Source organism: Hyaena hyaena, unplaced genomic scaffold, assembly GCF_003009895.1.
Source record: "Hyaena hyaena isolate Hyena2069 unplaced genomic scaffold, ASM300989v1 scaffold_106, whole genome shotgun sequence".
NCBI classification, from domain to species: Eukaryota; Metazoa; Chordata; class Mammalia; order Carnivora; family Hyaenidae; genus Hyaena; species Hyaena hyaena.
The window spans coordinates 2,714,759-2,731,498 of record NW_024080738.1 but is presented as its reverse complement, the minus strand read 5'-3'; the positions used below and the strand labels follow the sequence as shown (position 1 = coordinate 2,731,498).

The 16,740-nt window shown below is 43.3% G+C and overlaps 1 long non-coding RNA gene across 1 annotated transcript; it reads left to right on the top strand.

Moving 5' to 3' along the window:
- Positions 1 to 11,670: 11,670 nt before the first annotated feature.
- On the top strand, positions 11,671 to 12,914 carry LOC120234287. The gene is made up of 3 exons (XR_005529047.1): positions 11,671 to 11,760; positions 12,323 to 12,384; positions 12,828 to 12,914. It is a non-coding gene; the product is annotated as an uncharacterized LOC120234287 (long non-coding RNA).
- Positions 12,915 to 16,740: the final 3,826 nt, after the last annotated feature.

Below are 16,740 nucleotides of genomic sequence, written 5' to 3'. Positions count from 1 at the left end.
TTTAACAGCATCCCTTTTATGGTAGGCTACGCCCTGGTTTTGCATACCTCTTCGTGAACCAGAATTTAGTACTTACCTGCACTAGTGCCTTCTTTTAGACACTGAGCACTAATGATTTTCTCAAACAGCCCTGTTAAGCATGCCATCCGGGATCAGGTGAACCGGATTCAGATCTCAGTCCAGCTTCAGGCTGTAACCTGCAGGCAGATTTCAAGCTTCTGTTTTTCCCCCCAAAACATTTTATCATGAAAAATTTCAAACAAAAGGCAAAGCTAAAAGACTTTTACAGTAAACTTGCATAATCCCATCACCTGGACCTTATCATTAACATTTTACTTCCTCTAGCACACATCTATTCCTGTACCCATCCCTCCATCCCTCCATTAACCTATCTTATTTTCTGTTGGATTCCAAAGTAAATTTAAAGAGACTGGTATACTTCCCCTTAAATACGTAAGCATGTATATCATTAAATAGAATTGAAAATTTGCTGGGTGCCTGGGTGATTCTGTGGGCTAAATGTCCAACTTTGGCTCAGGTTATGATCTCACAGTTGGTGGGTTCGAGCCCTCCATTGGGCTCCATGCTGACAGCTCAGAGCCTGGACCTTGCTTCAGATTCTGTGTCTCCCTCTTCCTCTCTGCCCTTGCCCCACTCTCTGCCCCTCCCCTACCCATGCTCTGTCTCTCAAAAAATAAACATTTTAAAAAAGAACTGAATATTTGTTTACAATTTCTTCTTTTGACATAAAAATGCATCTACATTAAAATACATAAATTTTAAGTGTACTTTTGCTAAGTTTTGACAAATGTGCACCTATGTAATCCTAGCTCCTATCAAGAACATTCTCTGGTGGTATTGTCTCAAAGAGTTGTTGTGAGGTTAATATGAGCTAATGAAAGAAGGTTGTATAACTTCTTTTTTTTTTTAATGTTTTATTTATTTCTAGGAGAGAGAGAGAGAGAGACAGTGTGAGCAGGGGAGGGTCAGAGAGAGAGGGAGTCACAGACCGAAACAGGCTCCAGCTCTGAGCTGGCAGTCAGCACAGAGCCCGACGCGGGGCTCGAACCCACAAACCGCGAGATCATGACCCAAGCGAAAGTCGGACGCTTAACCCACTAAGCCACCCAGGCGCCCCTGTGTAACTTCTAAAGTAGGGCACAAAGGTGAGGCACTATCTTTATCATGGTCATTAATATAATCATTGTGTCTTTAATGAGTACTGCTAATAGATATGAAGCCAAGCCTGAAAGGGTGACAATTTCAGTTAAACATGTAACCTTACTGACTGCAAAAGCTATCACCGCCCTAATGTGAGCTGTCAAGCAATTTGCACACAAGTAGGCTCACTCAGTAACAACACAGCTGCCTCTGCGGCGTCCATTCCGGGGTCTGGGAAGCCCACTCTGTGCCTTGCCTGACGTATGTCTGGCGGAATGGTGATGGCAATATTCCCTCCTCCTGATTTAATTACCACCAGTGTATTGCATTTTCCAAGTGACCTGATTGGACCTAAATCCAATCATCAGAACTTAACCATATTATTTAAACTATTCAAGACATTGTTGATCACTCCTCCTTGAAACAATTTCTTCATTTGACTTCCACATCATCACTCTCCTGGTTTTCTGTTTATCTTTCTGGTTACTTCTTTTCAGTCCTCTTTGCTCTTTCCCCATGTATCTCTGACCTCTAAACACTGGAGTGTCCCAAGGCTCAATCCTTGGGACTCTTTCTTTTTCCGCGCTCATGGGTCATCTCACTGAGTCTCATTGCTTTAAATCCCTTCTTTATGCAGATGGCTCTTAGATTGATAGCTCCAACTCCTAGTGCTCTCCTGAGCTAGTCTCATTTATCAAGTGCCTACTCAAGGAATGGGACAATCATCTCTATCTTTTGTTAAGTGAAATTGAAGGAAGGTGAGAACTGAAAAAAAATAACAGGAAAGATATGTGGCGGATTCTGTCAGTTGCCTACTCAAAATCCATTTTCTTGTCTGCTCCTTGCTATCAGTATTCTGATTCTGTCCAGGTATCCATATTTCAGGAGAGTTTTCCCACACCTAGCTCAAGGATAAATCCTGTATAATCTTAAGCAATGAAGCTGTACCCTTGCTAATCTTTTGTTTGGGAGAAGTTGTTTCTGAACAATTAGACGTGAGGAGAAATATGCTGGAGAAATTCCGAGAAGCGCTTCCTTGACAAAAAGAGATGCACAGAAAGGGGTAGCCACTCTTCTTCCAGTGGACTTTGGGGTGGGCGTGCTGGATGGCATGTTGAGAGCTTGTGCAGCCCGCCAGCAGCACTGAGCCAGGGTGTGCCTAAAGACAAACCTTATACTGAGGAGGGTCAAGTAGAATGATGAGAAGGGAAAGAGTCTCTGATAACATTAGCCCCTGAAATAACTAACCCAGGAGTTGCTCTACAGTTAAAAGGGGCACCTGGGTGGCTCAGGTGATTGAACAACCGATTTTGGCTCAGATCATGATCTTGAGGTTTGTGGGTTCAAGCCCCATGTCAGGTTCTGTGCTGACAGCTCAGAGCTTGGAGTCTGCTTTGGATTCTATCTTCCTCGTTCTCTGCCCATCCCCTGCTCACGCTCTCTCTCCCTCTCTTTCAAAAATAAATAAACATTTTTTAAAAATCTTAAATAAAACTCCTGTTATGAGGACACAAGTTTGCCTTATTGTTTAATGTAGTTGAGTTGGTGTTTTCTGATACTTGTAACTTCAGTGTGAAAACTGGCACAGTGTGGACTTTTTCAGGGGAGCACATTTGAACGTCTTTCTCCATGTTCAACTGGGATAGTCAATGTCAGGTTCTCTACTCTTTCCCGATCATCTGTTCTTTCTGTCTCATTGCCACAAAAAACTGACCACTAGGTTATCTGCTGCTTTCTCTACTTGATCATCCATTGTGTTGAACATCCTCTTTCTTCCCAATCAACTTAGAGGCAAGATTAGAATTTTTCAAAAGAAACAGTATAGAAAACTAATAATATAGAAAAAGAGTGTCTTTTTCCTTCTCCCTCCTCTTTTCTTCCTCTCCTTCCCCTCCTCCTTTCTTTCTTCTTTCTTTCTCTCTTATTCCTTTCTTTCTTCTTCCTTCCTTCCTTCCTTCCTTCCTTCCTTCCTTCCTTCCTTCCTTCCTTCCTTCCTTCCCTCCTTCCTTCCTTCCTTCCCTCCTTCCTTCCCTCCTTCCTNTCTTTTTCCTTCTCCCTCCTCTTTTCTTCCTCTCCTTCCCCTCCTCCTTTCTTTCTTCTTTCTTTCTCTCTTATTCCTTTCTTTCTTCTTCCTTCCCTCCTTCCTTCCCTCCCTCCTTCCTTCCCTCCTTCCTTCCCTCCCTCCTTCCTTCCCTCCTTCCTTCCCTCCCTCCTTCCTTCCCTCCTTCCTTCCTTCCCTCCTTCCCTCCTTCCTTCCTTCCTAATTTAAGAGCCCAAGTGAGACCACTACCACATCTGGGCACTTGTCACCTCTGGGAAGAGACAAGCACACTACAAGGGCTTTGTAGTCATGAGCTGGGCTTGTTGGGAGAATAAGAAGCAAGCCAGTGTGGCTGGAACGTCATGAGGGAGGGGCCAAAAAGCAGGGCAGACACATGGGCCTTGTGACCCTGCAAAAGCTTATGACTTGACAAAGAGAACCCTGGGAAGCCTGCACGAGCTTAATCAGGAAGTGATTCAATCTGATTTATATTCGTAAAGGTTCTAACTGCTCCGTGGGAAACAGATTGCAGGGGCCACAGAGGACCTGGGAGCTCAGTTCAGAGGCTGCTTTGGCGCTCCAAGTGGGAGATGACAGTGCTTTGGGTAAGGTAAGAGTAATGGTGACAAGGAAGTAGCCACATTTGGGATATATTCTGGAGGTCATACCAAAAGATATTGATAATTGCTTGGAATTGGAATTGAGAGAAAGGTACGGATAAAGGGAATAGAGAAATTCAAGATGATCCCCAGTTTTCTACCTGAGGAAGTAGTAAATGATTGTGCCATTTCCAAAGATGAGAAAGATTAGGTTAGAGTCTGGTGAAGAATGATATTCAAGTCATTAACTATTTATACAGAGACGTCTAGTAGATAAATGGATATGTTAAATAAACACACACATTTGTCATAATTTGTTATAATAGACACAAGAAGCTAATACATAGTTGTTAACAAATGTCCACATCTGTTCTCACATAGTTCTGGAAGCCAGAAGTCTCAAATCAGTTTCAGTAGGTTGAAATCAAGCTGTCATGCTCCCTCTGGATGCTCTAGGGAGGAATCTGTTCCTTGCCTCTTTGTCTGACAGCCAGCATTGTTGTTTTGTGGCCAGTCCCTACCTCTGTGGTCTAATCTTCTGCCTCTCCTACAAGGAGATCTATGATTGCACTTGGGGACCATCTGGGTAATCCAGGTCAATCTCCCCATCTCAAAATCCGTAATTTAGGTCATGTCCGCAAAGTCCATTTTTGGCATATCCGGTTACATTCTGAGGTTGTAAGGGTTAGAATTTGGATATCTTTGGCGTGAGTGAGAAGGGGGCAGGCACATTATACACACACACATATTCATATGTATTTCTCCTACATACATTTTCAGGCAAATAGACAAACGGTTCCTGGCCTCTAGAGTAAGAATATACTTCCCACTTAGCTCAGAGAATTCTCCTGACGGATCACCAACCCAGGCACATCCTCCACCCATCATGGGGGTCTCTGGCCCTCAGAGCTTTCTCCCCCAGTCTTTTTTTCCATCTTATTTGGTTTTCTTTTCTTCCTTTTTGTTTTTAAATTTAAAAAGTTTTTAATTTTTGAGAGAGAGAGAGTGAGCAGAGGAGGGGCAGAGAGAGAGGGAGGGAGACACAGACTCTGAAGCAGACTCGAGGTTCTGAGCTGTCAGCACAGAGCCCAACACGGGGCTCGAACCCATGAGCCATGAGATCATGATCTGAGCCGAAGTCGGATGCTTAAACGACTGAACCACCCAGGCACCCTTTGTTTGGTTTTCTTAAAGTAAACTTTTTCTGTTTGAATAAGGCTCAGTTCCTAACCAACTTTTGCTCTTTGGTTCACGGCTGTACTCCAGTGCCTAGAATAGGTCCTGACATTCTGTAAGTGCCCAGTGAACATTAGATCATTGGAAGAATGAAGGGGTGGCAGTGAGCAAGCAGATATGTACTTGATACTTCAGTTCATATAATTTTAATGTCATGGATATTAATTCTATCAGGTGATGCTGGATTCCTTTACTTATAATTCTCAGTGTCTAGACATGCATGGCTTTGAAGACTGGTGCTCCTGTTCTCTGGAATCTGACCACGTTACATCAATTCATTCAATGCCCAGCAATCGATTCTTGGTAGACTCATATTTCCAAGAGAGTGAATCCATTCACTGTCCCTCCAATTCTTACTTTTTGTAGCATAATGTTGATGGGGATTGCAATAAAGAATCAAATATCACCTAACCCATGTTATTCACTCCCCTTTCATGGGTTCTTTGATGACCTTTGATTCATTAGGTCACCTCTCATTCTGGGAGGAAGTCTTCATCTCAAATGCTTCAGTCACACATGCATTCGCCGTGCTAGATGAGCCGGTTTTCTTTTTTTCCCTTAAATCACACTTCTACAGGAACAAGAGCAAACAAAAATTCATCAAAGGAGAAGAGAGTTACTTATTTATCATGCTTTGTTACTTTTTGGCCACTCTGAAAAATATTCATTTTATTTTATTTTATTTTTTTAGTTTCTAATGTTTTATTTATTTCTGAGAGAGAGAGAGAGAGAAAGACAACATGAGCAGGGGAAGGTCAGAGAGAGAGGGAAATACAGAATCCAAAACAGTCTCCAGGCTCTGAGCTAGCTGTCAGCACAGAGCCTGATGTGGGGCTCGAACCCACGAACTGTGAGATCATTACCTGAGCTGAAGTCGGACGCTTAACCGACTGAGCCACCCAGATGCCCCTGAAAAATATTCATTTTAAAACTAACACATAAAACCAGGGAATAGGTAAAACTACTCCTCTGCATTGTGAGGAGTAGTGAGCTTGAAAAGAAAATTAAAATCTATGGAAACACTAAATGAAATAAGTGAAATTATGCATTCTGGTGAAGAATTAAATTTAACATACACCTCAGAATTTTCAAATTATGCCTCTTGGAATTAAACAAATGGGCGGATTGTTTCTGAATTGCTTTCAAACTTGGGGACATATATAGGTGTCATAGGAGGCATATAAATGAGTGTATCTGCGTAACTCATTTGTTCCAGTAAGATGCCAGTGTGTTTTAAGAAGAGGAATTACTTACAAAAATATTAAGCCACCTTGGAAATTGATAATACATATGCAGTGGTAGCACCAAGATCTTTTTAAACACAGTATCCAAACTGACCACGCAAGGCCATGTGAAGGTCTTGATATTGAAAAAGGAGGAGAACTGTAGGAAAGAAAGAATTCTTCGATGAGCAGTAAATGAAATTGTTACGTCATTACCTTAAGAGTATCTTCAACTCCCCTATGACCCAGCAATAGCACTGCCAGGAATTTACCCAAGGGATACAGGAGTGTTGATGCATAGGAGCACATGGACCCCAATGTTCATAGCAGCACTCTCAACAACAGCCAAAACATGGAAAGAGCCTAAGTGTCCATCAACTGACGAATGGATCAAGAAGATGTGGTATATTTATACAATCGAATACTACATGGCAATGAGAATGAAATCTGGCCATTTGTAGCAACATGGATGGAACTTGAGGGTGTTATGTTGAGTGAAATAAGTCAGGCAGAGGATAGATACCATATGTTTGCACATATAGGTGGATTAGGAGAAACTTAATAGAGGACCGTGGGGGAGAAGAAGGCAAAAATAGTTGGGGAGAGGGAGGGCGGCAAACCATGGAGGCAAACCATGAGAGACTCTTGAATGCTGAAAACAAACTGAGGGCTGATGGTGTGGGGGAGAGGGGAAGGGGAGTGATGGGCATGGAGGAGGGATGAGCACTGGGTCTTATGTGGAAACCAACTTGACAATAAACTATTTAAAAAATAGTAAATAAAATAAAATAAGAAAAAAAGTATCTTCAAAAGCAGAAATATGGTAGCAGCAGCAGTAGCAAAAATCATTAAGAGCTCTCACTGTTAATGAAAAACAAGGCACCATTAAAAGAATTTCATCATTTTTTGGAGCTAATGTGTGATTTTTATTTTTTTATTAAATTTTTAAAGCTTATTTACTTATTTTGAGAGAGACAGAGACAGCACAAGTGTGGGAGGGACAGAGAGAGAGAGAGAGAGACAGAGAGAGACAGAGAGAGACAGAGAGACAGAGGGAATCCCAAACAGGCTCTGTGCTGTCAGCATGGAGCCCAATGCAGGACTCGAACCCACGAAACTGTGAGATCATGAGCTGAGCTGAAACCAAGACTTTTAACCGACGAAGCCCCCCAGGTGCCCCTGGAGCTAATGTTTTAAAGGTAAGTCACCCAGCAATGTCTGCACAAATGAATGGCATACCCATATCTACTTAAGTAAGGTACATAGTAGCCTAGAAGGATTATAGAAATTCTCACCTCAAAACCAAATCTTGAATGGGAGTTCTCTGCACGATCTTTTCCACGTTTCTGTTATTCTAAAACTCAACTAAAAATATAAAGTGTAATTTTATAAAGCCTTTAGATTACATGCATGTTAGAGGCGATTGAAATTTGGTAGAAGTTGCAAGGGTAATATTACAGAAGTGTATGCAGAATGCCCTTGGGCCCTCATCTCAGCAATCTATTGGAGCCTTATGGAGAAAATTAGGATTTTCACAGAAGTTTGAAGGAACTGAGAGGGTTGATGATGGGTGAAGTCGGCCCCATGGTTTATTTCAAAAGAAGACTCCCAGGTAGCAGTGAGGAGCATGGACGGTGGGGCTTCTCTAGGCATTAGGAAAAAAGAACATATAGATCCAAGAAGACACTAAGTAAAGGAACCCTGCTCCCTAAAAACCAACTGGGACATTTTGGACATTTAGTCTGGGCATTGTGGACTATAATGTTACAATCGGTGAAATAAATAAAAATCGACTTACTTTTTAATTGCAAGGTCATAAGTGGACTTAACACTTCTGATCGCCCCGAGCTTCTAAACAATTTGACTAGTTTCAAGTTTAAAAAAACTTTAGCGAGCAGTCAAAACACAGTACAGTGCTTTGGTACCGTTCTTGTAGAAATTAACCCCAAAGTGGAGGAAGGCATTGGGCCATTTGTCTCAGCTCGCAGCTTGTGGATCTGCACCAGCCATGAACCGAACCCCCCCAACCTCGCCTCCCAAGTGGACCCTGAATTGGTGCTCACTCCCAGGCAGCTCTCCAGTGCATAGCAGATGTAACTACCCACTTATGACCAGCTTCTAGTAGGAAATGCCAAGGAGGGGGAAATCGGAGTCTGAGATATTACTGAGCCCCGAATTATATGAATATGGAATAGGAAACTTTTTTTGGTCCACTGGTCTTTGAACTTTTGTTTTTAATAGCAAGACATGTTTATGAATTAAATATTATGCAGAATCCCAAATATAAAATTGATAAGGCAGAGCGGATCGACATGGGAATAGGGGAGGGGCCTAGAAGTCCAACTGCCTCAAGTCACCCTCTCTCTAACTTTGGGGTACTTCTTGGAACAATTGGAGCTGAAAACCATCGATACATCTGACTCCCAGAGATGTTCAATGACTGAGTCAAGATGCGTAGCAGTGCCATCAAGGCTAGACCCAGAACAACTTCCCCTGGGGCGTTTTCCCCACCACATCATTTCCCAGACCACCTCTCTAGCAACTCTTTCTTAATAAACCTCCACAGTGGCGCCTGGGTGGCTCATTCGGTTAAGTGTTCAACTCTTGGTTTTGGCTCAGGTCATGATCTCACAGGTTGGGAGTTTGAGCCTCGACCGGGCTCCACACTGACAACATGAAGCCTGTTTGCGACATTCTCTCTCTCCCTCACTCTCTGCCCCTCCCCTGTTCGCTCTCCCTCAAAATGAATACATTAACAAAACAAACAAACCCTCTACACACCTGAGCTGAAGGATGTGTTAACTAACCTTATTGTGATAAACATTTCACAATAGGTATGTGTATCAAATCATCACATTGCACACCTTATACTTACACAGTGTTATAGGCCACTGTATCTCAGTAAAGCTGGAAAAAAAATTAAAAAGGACTGGGGCGCCTGGGTGGCTCAGTCGGTTAAGCGTCTGACATCAGGTCATGATCTCATGGTTCGTGGGTTCGAGCCCCGCGTCGGGCTCTGTGCTGACGGCTCGGAGCCTGGAGCCTGTTTCAGATTCTGTGTCTCCCTCTCTCTCTGACCCTCCCCTGCTCACGCTGTCTCTCTCTCCTAGAAATAAACAAAACACTGAAAAAAAATTAATTAAAAAAAGAAATAAATAAAACATTTAAAACATATTTTAAAAAAAGAAAAAAAGAAAAAAGGACAAAGAAAGCCTTCACGGTGCCTCTTTTAGAGAAACAGACGGAGCCCCACAGGTAGGGAGAAAGAGGAATACACTAGGTGTCACAGGGTGGGATGGCCCTGGGTGAGACATGACACAGTACAAAAACCCCGATGGAAAAGGCACACGGTGCCTCGACACACCTGCCCCTGAGCTCCTTGATAGTGAAGCCAAATCCTCGTTCAGGGCTATGTTTCCCAGAAGACATGAAGGGCCCCTGACCAATTCTCAGCAGGCATCCCGTCCTGCTGGTATCTGTCAGTGTGGCTCAGGGCTGCCGGCCTTCCAAGGTCACAGTCAGCCCTCTGAGAGAGCCTTTGATTTAATGCGGAAGGGAATTCCCACTGGCTGATTAAATATTTTGATATTTTATCATTTTCCTGCAGCCAGCAGCTTTTGGCGTGCAGGCTATTTTTATGAATGCAGTAAGTAAATATTATGGGGTCAGTCACAGAGATGAACGTGGACCCACGAGCCTGGGGCTGGAAAGCATTAGGCTTCACTAAAAAAAAAAAAAAAAAAAAAGTGGGAATAAAAAAGTAAAATATTGAGGATTTGAAAATACTTGCAAAGCATTGCAACAGTGCATCCAAAGACCAAATTTAATATAATTAGAGCACTAAAAGCAAATCGATTTTATATAGTGATATATCTTGATATCCAAGGAATCTAATTCATTTTATTTCAAGTTTGCAGCATTTAACAGAAGAAAGAGAAGAAGCAGGGTTACACTTTCACGTTAACAATCATGAGTTTTGTTTTCCACATGGAACTAGACCTTTCCAGACTCTTCCACAAAGCACAACAGACAGATTCCTAAGATGCTAAGCCACTACTCAGAGTTTCCAGGGGTGCCAGGCCACTTTCCAAATGGCCCTTTGGAAAATACAAGAAAGAAAAAACAAAGTGTGGGCCATGGTGGTGTTATGCTCCAATGCCCTCTTGAGTGGGAAAGCCTCGATGATCTGCTTGGAAGCTGATGTCACAAAAATCCTCCTTGACACAGGGTGAGTCACTGCAGGAAATGTATTCCTTCCTGGGAAACCACTAACCCTCTGTAGGGGCTCTGCCTGTTTCACAGCCACCCGCCTGGAAATCCCCAGGGAATCCACACTTAGTGTATCGGTCAGCGGCTCCAAAGCAAGACGCTTCCCCAAAGCATCTTTTCTGCTTTTCTCTCAGCTGCCCTTGCGGCCGGCTCAGGTCAGGATGAACACGAGGAACACTGCACAAATTCATCTGATATGCACTGCTGATTTATTTTTACACTATCTTTCTGTACCTACTCTCTGGATGCTTTGCCGTTTGTCCGTCTGCTACACTGGCTGACTGTTCAAGTCCAGATCATTTCACAATCTTTCTGATTGGCAAAGGGCTTTTTTTTGCAACACACCCCATAAATTTTCTTCTCCTTTAGGTGCTTTCAACACTGTTTCCTGTCATCTTCAAATCTAAGTGCTCAGCCTAACCCCAGGTAATTAACAAAGTCTTGGTGCTAGGCATATAGCAGGAAGTTGATAAATATAGTGGCAGGAAGGGAGAAAGGAAGGAAGAGAGGAAGGGAGAGAGGAAAGAAAGAGAAGGAGAGTGGGAGGAGTCAGCCCACATTCCTCCTGATGATTTGGAAATACTTGGGGGGCATCCTGATTGAAGGCTGTACCCTGTGACAGCCCAGGTGAGAACCCCCTCCAGCAAGGCAGTGCAGTGGAGGCAAGATGTCAGAAAGGGCATGTCAGGAAGCAAAGGGCTGACCAGTCAGATGGACTATGAACGGGGCCGACTTGCCAGGACGATGGTGTGACGTGGTAACGCTGCTCCAGGCAGGAAGGGGTGCCGAAGCTCCCGCCACGTGCCTCCGCTCTGGTCCCCCCACAGTGCTTCCCAGGATCTCCGGAAACCCTGTTTCATTAGCACATCCTCTCAAGATGATCCAAATGGAACGAAAGCTTTCTGGAGTCTAAGTGTGGTGGTGTCTTCCACTTCCTTTTTGCCTACCTGGCCTGTATCTGGAACAGCAAGAAATGATCGCACAGGTTGAGAAGATCTCTGACGTCACGGGCGAAGAATGCTCTCACCACCCCACCTTCCTCCATGCCTGCTGGCCTTCGTCACCAACACACACTTCCCATGAGAGCTGGGTTCTCGGCCCTGTGAAAGAGGATCCCATAAGGAGACTGTCTGCTTTCTATGAGCTACCGTAGAACATTGTATGGTTGTTTTCTCTGATTGGAATGTGGAGCACCAACTGACCGTCTGTGTTTAGGTCATCCTTGGAGAAGGTTTGGTGGGCTTTCGGGAGAGGGGGTTCTGAGATTGTGTGAGGAGGAACCCTGTAGGGGACACACTTACTTTAGTTCCAGGAAATGAGACTCTCTTGACTTTCCAGGGAAATTCTTCAATGCTAGGACATAGCTAGGGAGGGAATGGAGAGAAAGACAGAGAGACAATAATTTTTTGGCAAATCGTGTACAGTTAAGGGCAAGTTTTATTGTCTAAATATGTTAGTAGATCTTTGACGATCATTCTAATACATAATGAGATGAAATACCAAGTACCAGGCAATGTTAATCTCTCAGCCCTTATAAGAAATCTATAAACTAGTATGTTTTTAAAGTTTATTTTTTTATTTTGAGAGAGACTGAGACAGTGCGAGTCAGGGAGGGGCAAAGAGAGAGAAAATCCCAGGCAGGCTCTGTGTTGTCAACACAGGGGCCCCTACCAGGTTTGAACTCGTAACACCGAGAGATCATGACCTAAGCCAAAGCCAAGAGTCAGGCGCTTAACCGACTGAGCCACCCAGGTGCCCCTAAACTAGATTCACTAACTATCACTGTTTTACAGATGAGGAAACTGAGGCTGACAGAAGTGAAGCAAAATGCTCCTGGCCACGCAGCTGGAAGATGGTAGGACTCGAATTTTTGAATTTGTTTCTAGTTGATATTCTATTCTCTTTGCACTTTGGGTCACATATATATATAACACAAACCTGGTAAATCCTGTTATATAAATCCCGTTTCAAGATTAAAACTAACAATTGCCCCCCTCCCCACCCCCCCACCCCCCCCATTTTAAGAGTTTTTGCTCCTTGCATCTACAATGCCCACCTCTGGAGCTGGTTTGCTTCCACACTACATTATGCCACTGGATTAACTGAAACCCCTGTACCCACCTCGAGGTTCACCCCCCAGCTCACAAGCACAGGTGCACAGCAGCTCACAGAGATGTGCTATTTCCAGTAGGTCTGGAATCCTGGACTACTACCTCCAGTTTCTGCTGATTGAGTTAATATGTGCAAGTCAAGTTCCACCCCCCCCCCATTTTCTGTTTCTCCCCACATATTATGCAGGACCTTCTGGCCCGTGGCTTCCAACTTCATCGCCGTTTGCCTTATGGAAGGAAATCATGGAATTCTAGAGCCATCTTCCAGGTGGACTGCTCTCTGCTTTTGGGCATTTGCGCAGGGCGCTTCTGCAGGGAGCTGCTGGAAGCCAGTTTAGGTTTTGTTCACCAGTTTTTCTTGACTCCACTCACTTCTGGCCTCTATGCCCACGAGATCGTGTATAAGACTCAAGCCCGGTGCCTATCCGTGGCTAACCCCAGTCCCTCAGTGTGTGAAAGGATCTCAAGAACACCCCTTCTCTGGCCCCCAGAGAAGTTTCCCTGAAAGAGACGCATATTTCTTTAAATTCTAACAGTTGTAATGTCTTATGCAAGTAACTGAATTGCCGAGCTTGTGCCCATCGTGGAAGGGACAGAAAACCTGAAGGCGCTCATGGCGATGGTATTATCCTGTCCTTGCTCACTGTTTCCACTTTCAAAATATGTTAAAACAACAATAATAATAAAGCTATTCCAAATATGCCAAATCTAAAATATCTGCACTCCCAGACTCCACTATTGTGACTGTTTCTCGTTGATATTTTATAATGTTATCTCTTTTGGCCACACATCCACATACCACCCTGGGTTATTTATGAAGATAAATCTTCTGCCGAGATCAAAATTGACAATTATTTTTTGCTGCGTCTAAATTTATTTTTGCTACCTTAAAAAAAGATTTTGAAAATATTTTCCAGTAGGTTTATTTGTTTAAAGAAGATTTTGGTAAAGAAATTACTCTGAACAAAAAAATATATACATATCTTTCGGGTTGTCAGCTATCAACTGGCACATATTTGGAATTTCTTGAATTATTCAGGAGCTGACAATTGGGTTTTGGGATTATTTGTAACCTTGGCAGTGTTACTATGTTTCAACATTCTCAGAGTTTGTCTAAAAATGAAACTCCAGTCATTAATTTCTGGCTCCTTATTGGCATGGGTTTATTAACAAATCAAACTTCACATTACCCTGATTTTGTGAGCTTTTTTTTTTTCATCACCTCTGAAGTGGAAAGAATAATACCTACTTTATCGAATTGCCATGAGAATTGAATGACATAATATAGGTAAAATAATGATTACCCATCATGTACTAAGGGCTCACTAAAGGGAGCTTGAAAATACTGCCTAAACAGTGAAGTTTAGGGGCGCATGGGCGGCTCACTCGGTTGAGCGTCCGACTTCGGCTCAGGTCATGATTTCACAGGTCGTGGGTTTGAGCCCCGCGTCAGGCTCTGTGCTGACAGCTCAGAGTCTGGAGCCTGCTTCCGATTCTGTGTCTCCCTCTCTCTCTGACCCTCCCCTGCTCATGATCTGTCTCTTTCTGTCTCTCAAAAATAAAAATGTTAAAATAAATAAATAAACATTAAAATATTTTAAAAAATAAATAAAGAGTGAAGTTTAAAATTAATTGGGTGACAACAATTTGTGTTCATGTCTCCTGTCCCCACAAGCCTGTGTGCTCTGAGAGGATGCTCGGTGGCCTCTGCTGACCTTCACTTCTTCGCCAGCTTTCAGCCTGGTCCTGACACAGCGCTGTCCCCCAGTGAACAACGGTAGCATGAAAATCATACGAACTTCCACCTGCTACAGTCTCCATGGCACAGATAAGTAGTTGCTCGTTGTTGTCTATATTTAGAATTGATTTCCTTTCTCTAGACACAAAGAAAAATTTTAACTCCAATTTAAAGATCCTGTTTTTATTTTCTCTTCTATTTAAGAAACTGAAGCCGAAATTCTAATGTGAATTCAGTAAATGAGTGTTAAATAAGTTCACACCTAAAAGAAAGTCGGCAGATAAATGATGTCATCGGCTTTTCCGAGGAGAGGTAAAATTCAGACAACTTGGGAGAACAGCAGGAATTTGTTATTTGCTTTGGGGCTTGTCTCATAAACAATGAGCTCCAGTCTGGACGGCTGCAGTACAGCTAAGAAAAGATTTGACCTCACGTGCGACCGCATTGACCGCTCTGCAGGGAGGAGGCCAAGTTCATCAGGCCACCTGCTTGAAAGAGTCAGTGACAAGCACATTGGGCTTGAACATGTTGCTTTTGCTCCATAAGGAATATATTCCCCTGCTTTTTACCTAATAAGTGCTTTCCACCCTTTAAATGAATATAAATAAATGTATGGGCAAACGCTCCAAACTAATTTACAAATATTACCTGGTGCTATTGCAATATTCTAAGTGTATTTGGCTCAGACTTAAATTTTGTGGGTGTGTGTGTGTGTGTTTAAAGAAAACCTCAATTCATAGGACCCTATCAATATTAGACTAATGGGTATCTCTAACACCCAATATATGCTGTGAACAGTGCAAAAAAGGCTAACAGTTTGGCACAAAAGGGTAAGAGGAAGCATGCTATGGCTCTGGAATGGAAGATTGGGGCCAATTTGTGCAATGCTGTGCTTCTGAGTTTAGAATATATTTTATCTTATAAGACAAGATGGGAAATACGTTTACCTTAAAATTGAAAAGCAACCTAAGTATTGGCTACGTGGAAAGCCACGATGGAAAGTTTCCCTGGCTGAGAACAGCTTTATTGGACAAGTGTGCCCTGCGAGCCAGGAGTGGGAGTGGCCACCCACAGGCTGAGTATTTGTCATTCTTTGTCCTGTGGTCCAAGAGCCACTGGAGCCTTCTGGCAAAGAAAATGGCCTCATTGGGTCTGTGCTTAAGAAAGGCCTGTCAACAAGAAGAATTAATTTGGATAAGGAGCAATTAATGTATTTAATCTTACCCCATAGGTAGCTCTTTTCTTTTTTCTTTTTTTAAATTTAATTTTATTTTTTAAAAAAATTTTTAATGTTTCTTATTTATTTCTGAGAGAGAGAGAGAGAGCATGAGCAGGGGAGGGTCAGAGAGAGAGGAAGACACAGAATCTGAAGCAAGCTCCAGGCTCTGAGCTGGCTGTCAGCACAGAGCCTGACATGGGGCTTGAACCCACGAACTGTGAGATCATGACCTGAGCCAAAGTCAGACGCTTAACTGACTGAGCCACCCAGGCGCCCCAGGTAGCTCTTTTCTAGATACAGGAGACAATCGGTATCTCCCTATTCAGTTCCACCTGGACACTTGTCAGTTTGGGGAAAGGCAGTACTCTCCGGTTCATGGGACAGGTTCCTGTGACTGCAGATGGCTTCTCCCACCCACAAAGGAGGGTGGTCTTCTTTTAGTGCCCTTGCTTTCTAGGAATTGGGCCATAAGTTTATTTTCACATTTCAGAATTCAAGACCAAGGCTGTGTGTTTCATAAGACACATTTCCTGAACCCCAAGCTGAGTATCATTCTCATGAATATTACAAATTTGTTCAAGAAAGTGAATTCTTGGGGCGCCTGGGTGGCTTAGTCGGTTAAGCGTCCGACTTTCGCTTAGGTCATGATCTCGCGGTTCGTGGGTTCGGGCCCCGCGTCGGGCTCTGTGCTGACTGCCAGCTCAGAGCCTGGAGCCTGTTTCAGTCTGTGACTCCCTCTCTCTCTGACCCTCCCCTGCTCTCACTGTCTCTCTCTCTCTCTCTCTCCTAGAAATAAATAAAACATTAAAAAAAAAAAAAAGAAAGTGAATTCTTATCTTTTGACCCAAAGTACCTTCCAGAATCTGCTGGTATCTGAGCACGTTTCTCCCAAATCAGATGCATTTCTCTAAAAGAGAAATAGCAGCCAATGGTGCAGTGCGTCCCTCAGAGTTCCAGCAGGAAACAGATGGCCTTCCAAACTGAGGAAGTGAGGAATGTTCATAAAAGAGTAAGTTACAGAGGTGCGGAAAGATCTGGGCACATGCACAAAGGATGGTGAAAGACCTTGGGACTAAAAGAGCAGAAGGTGATGGTGACTGGTTAAGTCCTTTCTTCATCACGCCCAAGTCTGCAGGGAAATGG